Source organism: Piliocolobus tephrosceles, chromosome 7 (genome assembly GCF_002776525.5).
Source record: "Piliocolobus tephrosceles isolate RC106 chromosome 7, ASM277652v3, whole genome shotgun sequence".
NCBI classification, from domain to species: Eukaryota; Metazoa; Chordata; class Mammalia; order Primates; family Cercopithecidae; genus Piliocolobus; species Piliocolobus tephrosceles.
The window spans coordinates 40,629,676-40,645,229 of NC_045440.1; positions in this window are offsets into that span (position 1 = coordinate 40,629,676).

Sequence of the window (15,554 nt, forward strand, 5' to 3'; positions counted from 1 at the left end):
CGTACACTCTTCCAAGACTAAACCAGGAAGAAGTTGAATCCCTGAATAGACCAATAGCAGCCTCTGAAATTGAGGCAACAATTAATAGCCTACCCACCAAAAAAAGCCCAGGACCAGATGGATTCACAGCTGAATTCTACCAGAGGTACAAGGAGGAGCTGGTACCATTCCTTCTGAAACTATTCCAATCAATAGAAAAAGAGGGAATCCTCCCTAACTCATTTTATGAGGCCAGCATCATCCTGATACCAAAGCCTGGCAGAGACACAACAAAAAAAGAGAATTTTAGACCAATCTCCCTGATGAACATCGATGCAAAAATCCTCAATAAAATACTGGCAAACCGGATTCAGCAGCACATCAAAAAGCTTATCCACCATGATCAAGTGGGCTTCATCCCTGGGATGCAAGGCTGGTTCAACATTCGCAAATCAATCAACGTAATCCAGCATATCAACAGAACCAAAGACAAGAACCACATGATTATCTCAATAGATGCAGAAAAGGCTTTTGACAAAATTCAACAGCCCTTCATGATAAAAACGCTCAACAAATTCGGTATTGATGGAATGTACCTCAAAATAATAAGAGCTATTTATGACAAACCCACAGCTAATATCATACTGAATGGGCAAAAACTGGAAAAGTTCCCTTTGAAAACTGGCACAAGACAGGGATGCCCTCTCTCACCACTCCTATTCAACATAGTGTTGGAAGTTCTGGCTAGGGCAATCAGGCAAGAGAAAGAAATCAAGGGTATTCAGTTAGGAAAAGAGGAAGTCAAATTGTCCCTGTTTGCAGATGACATGATTGTGTATTTAGAAAACCCCATCGTCTCAGCCCAAAATCTTCTTAAGCTGATAAGCAACTTCAGCAAAGTCTCAGGATACAAAATTAATGTGCAAAAATCACAAGCATTCTTATACACCAGTAACAGACAAGCAGAGAGCCAAATCAGGAATGAACTTCCATTCACAATTGCTTCAAAGAGAATCAAATACCTATGAATCCAACTTACAAGGGATGTAAAGGACCTCTTCAAGGAGAACTACAAACCACTGCTCAGTGAAATCAAAGAGGACACAAACAAATGGAAGAACATACCATGCTCATGGATAGGCAGAATCAATATTGTGAAAATGGCCATACTGCCCAAGGTTATTTATAGATTCAATGCCATCCCCATCAAGCTACCAATGAGTTTCTTCATCGAACTGGAAAAAACTGCTTTAAAGTTCATATGGAACCAAAAAAGAGCCCGTATTGCCAAGACAATCCTAAGTCAAAAGGACAAAGCCGGAGGCATCACGCTACCTGACTTCAAACTATACTACAAGGCTACAGTAACCAAAACAGCATGGTACTGGTACCAAAACAGAGATATAGACCAATGGAACAGAACGGAGCCTTCAGAAATAATGCCACACATCTACAACCATCTGATATTTGACAAACCTGAGAAAAACAAGAAATGGGGAAAGGATTCCCTATTTAATAAATGGTGCTGGGAAAATTGGCTAGCCATAAGTAGAAAGCTGAAACTGGATCCTTTCCTTACTCCTTATACGAAGATTAATTCAAGATGGATTAGAGACTTAAATGTTAGACCTAATACCATCAAAACCCTAGAAGAAAATCTAGGTAGTACCATTCAGGACATAGGCATGGGCAAGGACTTCATGTCTAAAACACCAAAAGCAACGGCAGCAAAAGCCAAAATTGACAAATGGGATCGCATTAAACTAAAGAGCTTCTGCACAGCAAAAGAAACTACCATCAGAGTGAACAGGCAACCTACAGAATGGGAGAAAATTTTTGCAATCTACTCATCTGACAAAGGGCTAATTTCCAGAATCTACAAAGAACTCAAACAAATATACAAGAAAAAAACAAACAACCCCATCCAAAAGTGGGGAAAGGATATGAACAGACATTTCTCAAAAGAAGACATTCATACAGCCAACAGACACATGAAAAAATGCTCATCATCACTGGCCATCAGAGAAATGCAAATCAAAACCACAATGAGATACCATCTCACACCAGTTAGAATGGCAATCATTAAAAAATCAGGAAACAATAGGTGTTGGAGAGGATGTGGAGAAATAGGAACACTTTTACACTGTTGGTGGGATTGTAAACTAGTTCAACCATTATGGAAAACAGTATGGCGATTCCTCAAGGATCTAGAACTAGATGTACCATATGACCCAGCCATCCCACTACTGGGTATATACCCAAAGGATTATAAATTATGCTACTACAAAGACACATGCACACGTATGTTTATTGCGGCACTATTCACAATAGCAAAGACTTGGAATCAACCCAAATGTCCATCAGTGACAGACTGGATTAAGAAAATGTGGCACATATACACCATGGAATACTATGCAGCCATAAAAAAGGATGAGTTTGCGTCCTTTGTAGAGACATGGATGCAGCTGGAAACCATCATTCTTAGCAAACTATCACAAGAAGAGAAAACCAAACACCGCATGTTCTCACTCATAGGTGGGAACTGAACAATGAGCTCACTTGGACTCGGGAAGGGGAACATCACACACTGGGGCCTATCATGGGGAGGGGGGAGGGGGGAGGGATTGCATTGGGGAGTTATACCTGATATAAATGATGAATTGATGGGTGCTGACGAGTTGATGGGTGCAGCACACCAACATGGCACATGTATACATATGTAACCTGCACGTTATGCACATGTACCCTAGAACTTAAAGTATAATAAAGAAAAAAAAACCCATAAATACAAGATTTTAAACTGAATGATGATATGCTTTCCAGGAAAAACCTTTTTGAATTTCTGTTTTCCTTTATAACAAACTGATTTTTGGATTCCCAAGTCATTTGCATGTTAACAGAATACTTAAATTTGCTTGTTCTGTACATAAACTATGATACAGCCTCTAGACATAAGAAAATTTGAAAAATTAAAGATGGTTGCACAAGATGCTTTCATAATCAAACACGTGACACCACTTGACAATTTGTTAGCCAAATACTGGTTGTTTTGTTTTGTTTTTGAGGAATCACTTTGGTTTTTTTGTTCCCCCATTATTTATAACCTTCTTAGAAGTGTTCATTCTTAGCCTGTCTCTTAAGTTTATTTAGAAACAGCAAGTAATTGGGGCCAGGCATGGTGGCTCACACCTGTAATCCTAGCACTTTGGGAGGCCGAGGTCAGGAGATTGAGACCATCCTGGCTAACATGGTGAAACCCTGTCTCTACTAAAAATACAAAAAAATTAGCTGGGTGTGGTGGCAGGCACCTTTAGTCCCAGCTACTTGGGAGGCTGAGGCAGGAGAATGGCGTGAACCCAGGTGGCGGAGGTTGCAGCAAGCAGAGACTGTTATCTCTTGAGGCAGCCTCGTGGTGGGTGAGCATTCTGCTCGCGTCTAAGCACAAAGTTAGATGAATTTGCCCTCTAAGAAATGTCTGATGAAGAGGCAGTAATAGGTATTATTGCATTTCTAAAGAGCTAAAGTAGGAGGTGGGGAAAGGAGGAAAAAGAAGAAAGAGAAAAAAATAATTAAACTATTTCTTAGAAAAATTGGGGTACCTGGTTACAGATCTGTGTTCTCAGAGCCCCAAAACATCTCTGGAGATTTTATATCCCACCACTTTCCTGAGTTTTGGTTAGGAGTCATCATAATCTCAACTATTAATTGACATCATGGACAGTAGAAGAATAACTAGCGTAACTTCACATGAAAGTGTTGGTGCTACTGCTTATAGCACTCCATAAAGCCACTTCCGTTTGAAGTTTGGTCAGATGGTAGAATTGAGTTTAATTTAAACAAACGGTATTCACGGGAAGCCAGTTTGTAACTGGTAGTGAGTAGGGTCATGTTGTTCAGAACATTAAAATAAGGATAAACAGTCCTAGATTCTGGGTTAATCATTTTAAGAGTCTATATATTTGGATAAGCTCATTTATTGGGTCACATAATATTTGAGGTTTTGCAATTGCACATGGTCTAGAATTTTGTTCATACTGGAAAAATTAGAATATAGGTAGAAACTGGCTGAACTCAGATGATGTAGGATCATCTAGGCAGATGTGGATTAATCTACAGCTACCCCATTAGGGAATTCTAATCTAACTCCAAGCCTGTATGCCCGATTGTCCATACAAACTGCAAAACAAGTTCCTACTATCCTTAGGGTAACTGTTTCTGGAAACCAAGTTTTGGTTCTGTCAATTATATTTATGAACATGTTTCACAAAATGCATTCCTTATTTTATTTGGAAGTTTTGCCATGCTTTGAGGTCACCCACCCAAAATGAGAAAATCCAGGCCCATGTGTTTGTCGCACAGGTCAGGTAATTTTATTTGAAAGGATTAATTATTTTTAAATCTTCAGAGTCTTCCAGTCTTACTTGACACAGGGTAGTCAATTATCCTATTAGGGAGAAGAAGATCATGGAACAGAGCCCATTCCGTTTCCCCTTTAGAAAATAAGGGAAGGGGCTTCCCAGGCAGTCCCAGCACTGTGTCATTGATGGAGATGGTTAACAAACAGACACATATGGAGCTATTGGTTATATTTTGGGTAAACAGACCTGATTTAAGTATGCCACATTCCTTTTACTTCTTTTAATCTCCCTTGAGGTATTCCTGTGCTAATTAATAATAATTTGAAAAAGTAGTTGAATTTAAAAAAGATTTTTAGAGATGGGATCTTGCTCTGTCACCCAGGCTGGAGTGCACTGGTGCGATCACAGCTCATTGCAGCCTTGACCTCCTGGGCCTACATGATCCTTCTGACTCAGTCTCCCAGTTAGAATTTCATTTTATATGTGAAACTGTTGGCTATCAATAGATTATCTATCTACATTGGGATGCCGTCTGTAATTGGGTCAGGGTTTGGAAAGACCCAGTGTCCAAACTGACCACACACAAAAGTGCTGTTTCCTATGCCCTACCAGGCTGAACTGCACTTCAGTGCTAGCTCTGTACTCTAGTTTATGACCTATGGAAAAAGCTCTTCTGTGGCATTTGAGAGACTGGTCTGAGAGCATGTTGTTGCCAAAATGATTTACTTTCCAAGGGCTTTTGGGCCCTTTCTTTAGAAAGTCTAGTTTGGGCCGGGCGTGGTGGTTCATGCCTGTAATCCCAGCACTTTGGGAGGCCGAGGCAGGAGGATCATGAGGTCAGGAGATCAAGACTATCCTAGTCAACATGGTAAAACCCGATCTCTACTAAAATACAAAAAAAAAAAAAAAAAAAAAAAAAAATTAGCCAGGTATGGTGGTGCACACCTATAGTCCCAGCTACTCAGGAGGCTGAGGCAGGGGAATTGCTTGAACCCAGGAGGTGGAGGTTGCAGTTAGCCAAGATCGTGCCACTGCACTCCAGCCTGGTGAAAGAGCAAGACTCCATCTCAAAAATTAAAATAATAATAATATTAATATTAATAATAAAAGAAATTCTAGTTTGATGATTCTTTACGTGTTGGGAATACCTCTCCCTCACATCTCCAATGACACCATGAGTTTACAACTTCTGGTGTGATGGAAGCAGAAAATGGGTCAGGACACCTCACTCCCTCAGTTCTGCAAACTGATTGTGTTCACAAAGGCTCATTGACAGGCCCCAGGCCATCTGCCAGCAGCTCCCAGGAAGCCACACAGATATGTGTTGGAGAAGCCTTTGAGTGGTGGAGAATCACACAGCCAGGTAGAGAGTAATGCAGGTTCTGTCTGAACACACTTGGCATGCATTTGACAGCAAGATAAAGAAAGAGTGAAATCCTGTCTCGAGGGGCTCATCGTTTCATCGTTCTGTAATCATTATAGAATCAAGTGCTCTAAAGCTCAGAAAGGAAAGACAGCCCTTAGTTTACAAGACCCAAGAGCCCTTATCTGGAAAATGTACTGAAAACATAAACATTCTGGAAAGCAGTTGGGCAAGAACTATTACAATATTTATATCTGCTTACTTTTTGAAGCAGCCATTTCACCTCTAGGAACTTCTCTGAAACTCTTGACATATACAAGGATGTTTACTGCAGATACATGTAAAAGGATGTTTATTGCAGCACTTTTGCAGTAGCCAAAATTGGAAACAACCATAAACAGGGAAATGGTTCATTAAGAAGTGATACATCAATCCAATGGAATATGATCCTGCTGTTAAAAAGAATAAGATCTGATGCAGAGATATTTTCTTTTATACTTTCTTTTATGTTTTGTTTTTTGTTTTGAGACAGGATCTTGCTCTGTCACCCAGGCTAGAGTGTGGTGGCATAATCACGGCTCACTGCAGCGTCAACCTCCCAGGCTCAGGCAATCCTCCCACCTCAACCTCCTGAGCAGCTGGGACTACAGGGGCATGCCACCGCACCAGGCTAATTTTTGTAGAGACAGGGTCTCGCTATGTTATCCAGGGTGGTCTCAAACTTCTGAGCTCAAGCAATCCACCCCCCTTGGCCTCCCAAAGTGTTGGAATTACAGGTGTGAGTCACAGTGCTCAGCCCAGATATGGTTTCAAGATATAGTACTAAGTGAAAAAAAATTGCAGAAGAGTTTATCTCTGTGAATGGCTTTATCAGAGTTTCACTTTCTATAAGATTCTCTATTGCTCTGGTTCCCTTCTCCCCAAAATACATTGTCTCGCACTTTAAAAAGTATCAAAATGGGAAAGATATGTATAATAAAACTTCTATGTCAGGATCCAGTGAGATTTATCAGGCCCCTAGCACTGATCAGGCATCAAGCGATGCTCACTAAATCTTAGCTCTGCGATATCGGTAAACATCTATGTGCAATGATACCTTCTTGATCTTGTTGCATAAAACTACAGAATCTCAGGGAGAAGGACCAGGAGAAAACAGCTTTTTAAGCAGCTTTTCCACCCTTGGACTATCCCTACATGGCAATTTCAAGTTTTCTGTCTAAGGAAGTTGGGACTGGTTTCTTACAGCAGCAGTCCCTTACCTTTTTGGCACCAGGGACCGGTTTCGTGGGAGACAATTTTTCCACAGACCAGGGGTTGGGGTGGGAGTGAGGGGGAATGGTTTTGGGATGAAATTATTCCAACTCAGATCATCAGGCATTAGAGTCCCATACGGAGCACACAACCTAGATCTCTCACATGTGCAGTTCACAATAGGGTTCCTGCTCCTAAGACAATCTGAGGCGGCCACTGATCTGACAGGAGGCAGAGCTCAGGCAGCCTAGTGGAGCTATGAGAAGAGGCCACCATCCTTCAGACCTCAGAATGGTAGATTCACTGACAACTTGCACCGTGCACCTGTAGAAGCCACAGACACGCCACAAACACTCAATGCCTGCTTGTGAAAGCAGCTGGTAGTCGGAGGGGGTGGGCTGTACCCTGCAAAGCCACAGGGGCGGAGCTGCCCAAGGCCATGCATCAGCACATTTTGGATGTGAGACATGGAGTCAAAGGATGTTATTTTGGAGCTTTAAGATTTAATGACTGCCCTGCTGGATTTTGGACTCGCATGAGACCTGTAGCCCCTTGGTTTTGGCCAATTTCTCCCATTTGGAATGGGAAAATTTGCCCAATGCCTGTACCTCTGTATCTAGGAAGTAACTAACTTGCTTTTGACTTTATAGGCTCATAGGCAGAAGGGACTTGCCTAATCTCAGATGAGACTTTGGACTGAAACTTTGGGTTAATACCAGAATGAATTAAGACTCTGAGGGACTGTTGGGAAGACATGATTGGTTTTGAAATGTGAAGGGGCCATGAGATTTGGGAGGGGGCAGGGGCATAATGATATGGTTAGGTTTTGTGTACCCATCCAAATCTCTTCTTGAATTGTAATCCTCAGGTGTTGAGGGAGAGACCAGGTGGGAGGTGATTGGATCATGGGGGCAGTTTCCCCATACTGTTCCCATGATAGTGAGGGAGTTCTCATGAAATCTGATTGTTTTATAAGTGACAGTTTCCTCTGGGCTTTTCTCTATCTTTCCTGCTGCCTTGTGAAGAAAGTGCCTGCGCCGGGCGTGGTGGCTCATAGTGTAATCCCAGCACTTTGGGAGGCTGAGGCGAATGGATCATAAGGTCAGGACCTCGAGATCAGCCTGGCCAACATGGTGAAACTCTGTCTCTACTAAAAATACAAAAATTAGCTGGGCACAGTAATGGGCACCTATAATTCCAGCTACTCAGGAGGCTGAGGCAGGAGAATTGCTTGAACCCAGGAGGCGGAGGTTGTAGTGAGCTGAGATCTCACCACTGCACTCCAGCCTGGGTGACAGAGTGAGAGTCCGTCTTGAAAAAAAAAATGTGCCTCCACCAGTAAGTTTCCTGAGGCCTTCCCAGCTACGTGGAACTGTGAATCAATAAAACCTCCTTCATTTATAAATTACTGTCTTAGGTATATCTTACAATTTATAGCAGTGTGAAAATGGACTAATACAGGTGGTAATGCTCACTTGCCCACCACTCACCTCCTGGTGTACAGCCTGGTTCCTAACAGGCCACAGACAGGGACCTGTCTTCGGTCCAGGGTTTAGAGACCCCTCTCTTGGAGTATTGATACTACCATTTGTCATTCTGGCCATTTTTGCCAAGCAACTGTTCAGTGCATATCAATTGCTGGTGATATAGAAAGATAGATGTTTTCTAGAAAGCACTGATCTTTACCTTAGAGTCCAATGTTACTGCTCTTTTTACAGAGAGCTTTGATTTTCACAAACATTTTCCATAATGCAATTTGACTTTAATTGGGTGGGTATGCCTCTTTTAAAGAGACCGAAATAACGGGGTGCAGTGGCTCATGCCTGTAATCCCAGCTTTTTGGGAGGCCAAGGCGGGTGGATCATGAGGTCAGGAGTTCAAGACCAGCCTGGCCAACATGGTGAAACCCTGTCTCTACTGAAAATGCAAAAAGTGACCAGGTGTGGTGGCATGCACCTGTAGTCCCAGCCATTCGGGAGGCTGAAGCAGGAGAATCACTTGAACCCAGGAGGCGGAGGTTATAGTGAGCTGAGATCATGCCGCTGTACTCCAGTCTGGCAACAGAGACTCTGCCTAAAAAGCAAACAAACAAACAAACAAACAAAAAAAGAGACCCAAATATCCCCTTCAAATTTGAATCACAAAACAGATAAGCAAAGGTGCAAATTTTACAATTGCAAAAGGACTCTGCTTTACTGGAAGTTCTTTCAAGAATTCTTTTACACTGGTTCATTTGAAAAGGGATTCACTTTACAAAAATTTGACAATACAACTTTTATTCAACATTTCTTACACAGAACACGATTTTTTTTTTTATTGGGCTGGGCATGGTAGCTCACACCTGTAATCCCAGCACTTTGGGAAACCAAGACAGGAGGATCACTTAAACCCAGGAGTTTGAGACCAGCCTGAGCAACACAGGGAGACCCCATCTCTACAAAAATATTGAAAAATTGGCCAGGCATGATGGCACATGCCTGTGGTCCCAGTTTCTTGGGAGGCCGAGATGGGAGGGTTGCATAAGCCTGGGAGGTCAAGGCTGCAGTCGGCTGTGTTAGTGCCACTGAACTCCAGCCTGGGCAACAGAGCAGGCCCCTGTTTCAAAAAAAAAAAAAAGACAAAATATCCTTATAATTTATATGTATGTGTGTGTGTGTGTGTGTGTGTGTGTGTGTGTATATATATATATTATTTTTCTATTAACTGGGACTATCTAAGACTAACAAGACCAACAAATTACAAGACTTTTGATTGTACCAGGGGAAACCTGATGGCCTTTCTAAGCCTTAGGATGACATGAGAAACCACAAAGCTCTACTAGAAGGCCATGCATTCAAAAAGGCTCTGGAGAGAAATGCAGAGGCCAGTGCAGATCTCAGGGTTGCACTTAACGTCCCTGTGGTCAGGGACAAGTTGCTTCACTGCTCTTCCATTTCCTCATTTGCAATCATGGAAGAAGGATTTTACTCACTGAATTATTTTGAGGATGAAAGAAAACATGTATTATTCTCCAGATGTTAAGACATTATGGGATGGGCACAGTGGCTCACACCTGTCATCCTGGCATTTTGGGAGGGGGAGGTAGAAGGATCACTTGAGCTCAGGAGTTCAAGACCAGCTTGAGCAACACAGTGAGACCTCGTCTTCACTAAAAATAAATAAAAAAAAAAAATCTGCTGGGCATGGTGGTGTAACCGCCCAGTGAATTCTTCTTGCCCCCTGCCCAGATGGAGCCGATTTATCAAGGCAGGGGAATTGCAGTGGAGAAAGAGTTTAATTCACACAGAGCTGGCTGAATGAAAAACTGTAGTTTTTTTTTTTTTTTTTTTTTTCCCTCAAATCAGTCTCCTAGAGCATTCGGGGGCTAGGGTTTTTCAAAGGTAGTTTGAGGAAAGGGGTTAGGGTGACTAGGTAATGAGTGCTTGCTGCTGGTTGGTTGGGAATGCAATCACAGGGGTGTGGGAAATGGTCCTTCCCGGCACTGAGTCACTTCTGGGTGGGGCCACAGGATTAGTTGGTGGATCCACGTGGAGCCAGCCCTATTAGACACGCAAAAAAACCTGAAAAGACATCTCAAAAAGCCAATCATTGGTTCTACGGTAGTGATGTTATCTGCAGGAGTAATTGGTGAAGTTGCATATTTTGTGACCTTCAGAATAATGGCTGGCAATCATTTACATCTACACCCTAGGAGAATTCAGGATCCTCTATCCTCCTAGCTTGGTGCTCTCTCATTAGTATTATAAAGGCAGTTGAGTTTGGGGAAGGGCTACTATTGTTTAAACTATAAACTAAATGTCTCCCAAAGTTATCTTGGCCTAAGCCCAGGAATAATTAAGGGCAGCCAGAAGGCCAAAGACAGGTTGGGGGATGGTGGTGAGGGGGCTTGGCAAGATCAGATCTTTCCCATTGCCATCATTTTCTCACTGATATGCTTTTTGTAATGGTGGTTTCAGTGGTGTGTGTCTGTAATTCCAGCTAGGAGGCTGAGGCAGGAGGATTGCTAGAACCTGGAAGATCAAGGTTGCAGGGAGCTATGATCACACCACTGTACTCCAGCCTGGGCTGGTTTGTCTCACAAACAAACAAACAAAAAATGTATTATGAAGTTACAGTAATTAAAATAGTTCCTAGAGAAACAAATGAAGAGCTATGTGCGGTGGCTCATGACTGTAATCCCAGTACTTTGAGAGGCCAAGGTGGGCGGATCACTTGAGGTCAGGAACTTAAGACCAGCCTGGCCAACATGGTGAAACCCCACCTCTACTGTTAGAAATACCAAAATTGTTAGAAATAGATAATCAGTGCCACGAAGAAAAGTCAGCACAGAGACAAAAGATATCTCAGCAAGGCCATCTTTACTTCCTGCAGAAAGGGTACTCAATTGCAGATGGAAAAATGACGAGAGCACCCTTGAACAAAGGAAAAGCAGACATATTTATTCCTTACGCATTTGGGTCATCCTTACTGCTATTTTCTGCATCCATTGGTTGGAGCAGGACATCACAATCTTAAACTGACACCTGATTTGCTAATACCCTAAAACTTTCCTAAATAGGTAAGTGCAGGGAAGAACAAAGAAGTTGCTTACGAAAGGTTTAAGGAAGCAGTAACATTTCCAAATAAGGAAGGGACATAGGCTGTGAGCTGGAACGTGCCTGTGAGCATGTCCAACAGTTACATAGGATAGGGCTTAACACAGGGTTATTAGCACAAAGCCAGGAGGCTTGAAGAAAGTTAGTCTTTAAAAGAAACTATTATTTCTAACACTTATGATTTATTCTTTAACAAGAAGGAAAACTTTGAAGAGGAAACTTTTTATTTTCTACATCTACTAAAAATACAAAAATTAGCCAGGCATGGTGGCAGATACCTCTAATCCCAGCTACTATGGAGGCTAAGACAGGAGAATCACTTGAACCTGGGGCAGAGGTTGCAGTGAGCTGAGATTGCGCCACTGCTCTCCAACCCGGGTGATAGAGCAAGACTCCGTCTCAAAAAAAAAAAAAGAAAAGAAAAGAAAAGAAACAAATGGAGAGATTGTTAGCAGTGACAAATCCATATGGGTTTGCAGCAACCACATTTCTTGCCTCCTCAGAGGAAAGAACTCATTCAAGGGGCATAAGGCAGAGTGAGAGACTGAGGCAAGTTTTAGACCAGGAAGGAAAGGAAGTACACTTGGAAGAGGGCCAAGTAGGTGACTTGAGAGATCCAAGTGCACCATTTGAGCTTTGAGTTGGGGTCTTATACATGCACCGTGGCCTGCCAGCACTTAGGAGGGGCCACATGCGCAGTGTGTTTACTGCAGTTGTGTGCATGGTCATGTGGGGCATTCTTCCCTTACCAGTTGAACATTCCTAGAGGAAGGTCATATACCAGTTAAACTCCAGCATTTTGCCTCTTAGTGTGCATGCTTGAGCCCACTCGCCCAACTCCTGAGATCTTAATGGGAAGCTGCCGATCACCAGCTTCAGGTGTTTCTATCCATTGGGAGACTGCCTTTTCCTGGCACCAGTTGTGACCAATGACTATTTCAGCAAGATGGTCACCTGATATTCCTGGGGTGGTTGTAGTGGAGCCGGGAGGTGGTTTGGGGGAGGTGCTCTCCTGCCCTGCTCATGTCTGACAAATTACCTACTCTAACAAAATGAGTTAAACAAAATAGAGTCAAAAACTAGATTAAAACAAGTGAGAATGAAGTTTATGATACAAGTGGCATTTCAATGTAGTGAGAAATAAGATACATTTTTAGGGTTTCTTTTTGGCTTGTTTTTTTTTTTTTTTTTTTTTTTGAGACAAGGTCTGGCTCTGTCACCCAGGCTGGAGTGCAGTTGCATGTCAAGCTCACTGCAGCCTCGACCTCCCAGGCTCAAGGAAACCTCTCACCTCAGCCTCCTAATGATACAGGAGCTAGAAATAAATTATTTAGGCATTTAGTCAGGGTAAGAGATTCCTTGGCAAGGTTTCCCTTTTAATAAAAAGCAGTCCCCAAATCTCTTCTTTTCAAACAAAGAGCAGCCTGTAAAATAAAGCTGCAGACATAGATAAGCAAGTGAATTCTGGCTGCTGCGCCAATAGGAAAAGGCTGCCTGGAGGCCAGGCACGTTCAACGTGGAGGCTCCATCTTCCCTTTTCTTTGTCCCTACATATGCAGTAAAAAAGCAGACAACATGGCACTGGACAGGCAGAGACCCCATCTACGTAATAAAAGATTAGGGTGGGATGGCCAGCTTCTTTGCACTGTGCAAACAGCACACCTGGTCCGACCAATCTCTTGTGCCGTATGTAAATCAGACACCACCTCCTCAAGCCCCTCTATAAATCCCCATGTGTTCCACCACAAAACAGGATGACCCACTCAGGAGTCCCTCTCTCTCTGCAGGAGAGACAGCTATTCTCTTTCTTTTGCCTATTAAACCTCTGCTCGTAAACTCATTCCTGCGTATGTCTGCATCCTCTATTTCCTTGGTGTAAGGCAATGAACCTCAGGTATTACCCCAGATGAGCAACACCACCTCACTAATAGCTGGGACTACAGGTGTGCCACCACACCCAGGTAATTTTTTAAAGTTTTGGTAAAGACCAAGTCTCACTAGGTTGATAAGGCTGGTCTTGAACTCCTGCACTCAAGCAATCCTCCTGCCTTGGCCTCCCAATGTGCTGGGATTACAGGCATGAGCCACCGCACCCAGCCAAGACAGATTTTTAAATAAATGTCTGGAATAATAAGCTAGCCTGCTGGGGAAAAGAAATAGTGCTGAATCCCTTCCTCATTCCTCATACAAAAGGAAATTCCAAATGAATCGTTACACCTTAAAAAGTACAAAGGGGTCACTCCTCTACAAACCACAAATTCTCATCCAATGGGTTTTATTTAACCCTATATATTGTGACTTACTTTCCAATCTGACCCTGGTATAATGTGACAAAGAAGAAAGTTAAAATATTTTAACCCAAAACATGTTTATTTGCCATATTTTGAAATGGCCCTGCAAAGCTGTCCTTCGTGGGGGAAAATTTGTATCTGTAAAGAATCTCTATTCACAAAGCTAGATCTTTTTTTTTCCAGGCCCTCCCAATCCTGAAGAGATTAACTAAGAGTCTAGCACTTTTTAAACATCTGAATAGGAAACATCTATCATCTATTGTCTCTAAGGGCAGCCACTATAAGACTTCAAAAGAACCTTGGTCTCCACAATCTTTTATTTTAACCTGAACATTTCCTTTCTATCATCGCAGGTCTTTAGACAAATTCAACCAATTTTCAACCAGAAAATATTTCAATTTACCTATAGCCTGAAAGCCCCTGCTTTCAGTTGTCTTGTCTTTCTGGACCAAACCAATGTATTTCGTAAATGTATTTGATTGATGATGAATACATTTGACATCAATCAAATGTTTGATTTGATCATCAATCAAAGAGTCTGACTCTTCATCGACACTCTGAAGTTAATATGAAGTCAAGCAGCTTCAGCTTTTGCAGCTTCATGAAAAGAGCAGCTTTTGTTCTTAGTGATTCCAAGTCAGAAGGGTTGGAAAAAAACTGGAATGTTAGTTTGGAGAGTCATAACCAGATATTGGAGGAAACTAGAATTGGGGATCCAGTCCAGTTTGCAGGTAAATAACAAAACTTCAAAGACAATGAACAGAACTAGAATCTAATCACGGTTGTGTTTGAAATGCCTGTTCCCTGGTGCCGTAAAGAAATAGCACTTGAACATAAATTTAATTTACTCAGCAAGGCCATTTTTATACTTTCTGCAGAAAGGGTACACTCGCCAGCAGTTTTGCCACAAGAATACACCGAACTAAGGAGACAGAGTCATTTACAACCTGCTGCATTCACCCTACTGCTGTGCCCGGTTTCCACTGGCTGCAAAAGGACCTCACATTCTGTATTCTAGCAACTTAGAACTTTTTGAAAGAGACAAAGGCAGAGGAGAACAAAGGAAGGAGGAAGTAACATGTGGAATGATGAGAAAGGTAAAAACACCTTCAAATAACGAAGAGGAACAGGCTATGACCAATGCTTGCTTGGACCAGTATAACCATGCCAGTGCAAATATTTAGGCTAAATTGTGAGAGCTAAGAACATAAAGTACATTGATTTCTTTATTACAGTTAGCAGATATTTAAGAATGCTACCACAGGTCTTTGAATAAATTTTGCTTCTGAGAGAAGTTACCATTTATTCCTAAGTAGACGGGGAGGAAAGTCTTTGAAGAGGAACCTCTACTTTACTTTTTACAGGTGCATGATAGTTTTTTTACTAAAACAATATTTCTCTCTTTCACTTCCATTTCTTCCAAAGATAGTCACAGTAAAGACTAATTTGCAAAATCAGTCTAGTCTCATTATACTTGCCCTGATTAAGTGCAACAAGAGTAGTGATTAATCATATAGGCTCTTGGGCACCGCCCCATCTGGGAAGTGAGGAGCGTCTCTGCCCGGCCGCCCACCGTCTGGGAAGTGAGGATCACCTCTGCCCGGCCGCCCACCGTCGGCAATGTGAGGAGCGCCTCTGCCCAGCTGCCAACCATCCGGGAAGTGAGGAGCGCCCCTGCCCGGCTGCCAACCATCCGGGAAGTGAGGAGTGCCCCTGC